This window comes from Cryptomeria japonica, chromosome 10 (genome assembly GCF_030272615.1).
Source record: "Cryptomeria japonica chromosome 10, Sugi_1.0, whole genome shotgun sequence".
Classification (NCBI taxonomy): Eukaryota; Viridiplantae; Streptophyta; class Pinopsida; order Cupressales; family Cupressaceae; genus Cryptomeria; species Cryptomeria japonica.
Genome location: NC_081414.1, coordinates 496,859,858 through 496,863,498, shown reverse-complemented (window position 1 = coordinate 496,863,498; position 3,641 = coordinate 496,859,858). Strand labels below are relative to the sequence as shown.

At 41.0% G+C, this 3,641-nt stretch overlaps 1 long non-coding RNA gene across 1 annotated transcript; it reads left to right on the top strand.

The window, feature by feature from the left end:
* Positions 1 to 589: 589 nt before the first annotated feature.
* On the top strand, positions 590 to 1,035 carry LOC131039411 (uncharacterized). The gene is made up of 3 exons (XR_009104626.2): positions 590 to 658; positions 759 to 848; positions 954 to 1,035. It is a non-coding gene; the product is annotated as an uncharacterized LOC131039411 (long non-coding RNA).
* The last annotated feature ends 2,606 nt before the right edge of the window (positions 1,036 to 3,641 follow it).

Here is a 3,641-nt window from a genome sequence, read left to right as displayed (position 1 = left end):
GAGGTGTATGATGCACTAGATGTTATTACACAGACTGGAGGATACCCTGGCGAGTCCTCACATGCTAGAGGCGAGGAGGCACTGTCATCATACATTGATGATGTAGTGGTAAGATTTGTATTTTCACAGTTCATGTTATATTTTAATTAAATATTTATAAATTAGATAATATTAAGTACTAATTTTTATTTGCATGGTCTATTTATTAGTTGATGATCGAGGATGAGTCGAGACAGATTCAAGAGGGCACCTTATCGGCCATTTCATTTGGCCTGGATAGCTTGACGGTACATATATTATTGCACCTAGTCGTTTGTATTTTATTGTACATACATGCTCATCATTTATATTGGTATTAATTAGATTATGTAGTAACTTGCATGTATATCTTATTTTACTCTTGTAGGGCACAAGCAGCATGAGTGTGGGGTAGTGTGATCTAGGATCTGGTAGTGCAGTTGGAGACAAGGGAAAGGTAATTGAATGCAAATATGATTGAATGAATAGTTTAAATAACTTATAGTGATTTTACATGTCTATACATAGATTGATAGTTTCATATACTTGTTGTATATATATACAGAGAATTCTTGGCTTCACATCCTTGATGACTACACCCAGTATACCTGAAGAAGAAGAAGAGATGCCTCGAGTAGATGTGTGTTTATTTTATTTTTTGATTAGTAGATATAATTTGTTATTATCAGTGACAATTATATGCTAACTTGTATCAATGTCATGTTTATGAACATATGTAGGTTGTGTATGAAAATATTCAAAACATACCTCCTCTACTGAAGACATACATCAAGAGTCCTGCAAAGCTAAAGAGAAAATGTGGAGATGAGGTAAACATGAATAGTTCAATTAAATAGTTCATTTTTATGTTAACTTTTCAAATGTGAATTATATAATATAACTAATATTAATCGTGGTTTGTTTTTGTTGTGCAGGATCCTTCAGAGCCGAGCAGTGCGGAGAAGAGGATCGATTTTGATGATCCATCAGCAGCTTAGGATGTTATAGATAGTTTTGGAATGCTTACATGTCTAGTTGGCATGTATATTTTGTATATGGACATACATTCACATATTTAGACATACATTTTGTTTCAGTTGGCGTTTATGCCATATTTGTGTATGGACATACATTTGTAATCATTTGACATTTTTATATATACAGAAGTTGATATTCGATCATATAAATTGTTGCTCATCTATGCATGGTGTTATGATGGAAATCTTTAATATTCATTCCAATAATTAACAATGGTTAATAATGGCTATTTAATGAACAATACAATTCATTTCATTTCATCGTAAGTGTTGTTTTTATAATGAACAATATAATTCATTTAATGAACAATACAATACAATTTATTTAATGAACAATACAATTCATTTAATCAACAATACAATACAATTCATTAAATGAACAATATGATTCATTTAATGAACAATACCCTACGCATGCTCCTATTTTTCCCCCCACTCGATCGAACGCTCGGGGTCATACCCTACCGGCGTCGACCCTTGAGCACCCTAAGTGCTCAAAATTATCAAACACATTCGGGCCCTAACTTGAAATCCGTGGCACTTGTGAATGATCCGTTTGAACATATGGGGCCACGAGAGGGGTCCCTACAAAATCCTATCTCGGTTTTTCAAGTTTCCCTATGGTTTTATTAGGGCAGCAATTTTTCGGTTGGCAAAAAAATCATCAATCTCACTCAATCGAATGTTGTCGCATGGCCAATTTCTCGTTCAGCTCGTCGCGATGACGAACCGTCGGCTCTAACATGTCTAGTTAGGCATAATTACCCTATGCATGGTCCTTCCCCACCCCCCCCCCCCCCCCAACTCGATCAAACGCTCGGGTTCATACCCTACCGACGTCGTCCCTTGAATGCCTTAAGTGCTCAAAATTGTCAAACTTTGACAGGCCCTAACTCGGAATCCCTGGCACCTATGAATGATCCGTTTGAACCTACAGGGCCATGAGAGGGGTCCCTACAAAAGCCTATCTTGATATTTCAATTTGCCCTACGATTTTATTAGGGCAGCGATTTTTCGGTTGGCAAAAAAATCGTCAGTCTCACTCAATGGAATGTTGTCGCATGGTCGATTTCTCGTTCTGCTCGTCGCAATGATGAGCCGTCGGCTCCAACATGTCCAATTAGGCATTTTTATCCAACGCATGCTCCTGTTTTTCCCCCCCACTCGATCGAACGCTCAGGGTCATACCCTACCGACGTCGTCCCTTGAGCGCCCTAAGTGCTCAAAATTGTCAAACTTTGACGAGCCCTAACTCAAAATCTGTGGCACCTTTGAATGATCTGTTTGAACCTACAAGGCCACGAGAGAGGTCCCTACAAAATCCTATCTCATTTTTTCAAGTTACCCTACGGTTTTATTAGGGCAACAATTTTTCGGTTGGTGAAAAAATCGTTAGTCTCACTCAATGGAATGTTGTCGCGTGGCCAATTTCTCGTTCTTCTCGTCGCGATGATGAACCGTCGGCTTCGATATGTCGAGTTAGGCATAATTACCCTATGCATGCTCCTATTTTGCCCCCCCCCACTCGATCGAACACTCGGGGTCATACCCTACCAGCGTCGTCCCTTGAGCGCCCTAAGTGCTCAAAATTGTCAAACTTTGACGGGCCCTAACTCAGAATCCGTGGCACCTACGAATGATCTGTTTGAACCTACGGGGCCATGAGAGGGGTCCCTACAAAATCATATCTCGGTATTTCAAGTTGCCCTATGGTTTTATTAGGGCAACAATTTTTCGGTTGGCAAAAAAATCGTCAGTCTCACTCAATGGAATGTTGTCGCGTGGCCAATTTCTCGTTCTTCTCGTCGCGATGACAAACCGTCGGCTCTGACATGTCGAGTTAGGCATAATTACCCTATGCATGCTCATGTTTTTCCCCCCCACTTGATCGAACGCTCGAGGTCATACCCTACTAGCATCGTCCCTTGAGCGCCCTAAGTGCTCAAAATTGTCAAACTTTGACGGGCCCTAACTTGGAATTCGTGGCACCTACGAATGATCCGTTTGAACCTACGAGGCCACGAGAGGGGTCCCTACAAAAGCCTATCTCAATATTTCAAGTTTCCCTATGGTTTTATTAGGGCAGCGATTTTTCGGTTGGCAAAAAAATCGTCAGTCTCACTCAATGGAATGTTGTCACATGGTCGATTTCTCGTTCTGCTCATCGCGATGACGAACCGTCAGCTCCGACATGTCCAGTTAGGCATTATTACCCTATGCATGCTCCTTTTTTTCCCCCCCACTCGACCGAATGCTCAAGTTCATACCCTACCGGCGTCGTCCCTTGAGCGCCCTAAGTGCTCAAAATTGTCAAACTTTGACCGGCCCTAACTCAAAATCCGTGGCACCTTTGAATGATCTGTTTGAACCTATGGGGCCATGAGAGAGGTCCCTACAAAAGCCTATCTCAATTTTTCAAGTTGCCCTACGGTTTTATTAGGGCAGCAATTTTTCGGTTGGCGAAAAAATCGTCAATCTCACTCAATGGAATGTTGTCACGTGGCCGATTTCTCGTTCTGCTCATCGCGATGACGAACCGTCAGCTCTGAAATTTCAAGTTAGGCATAATTACCCTACGCATGCTCC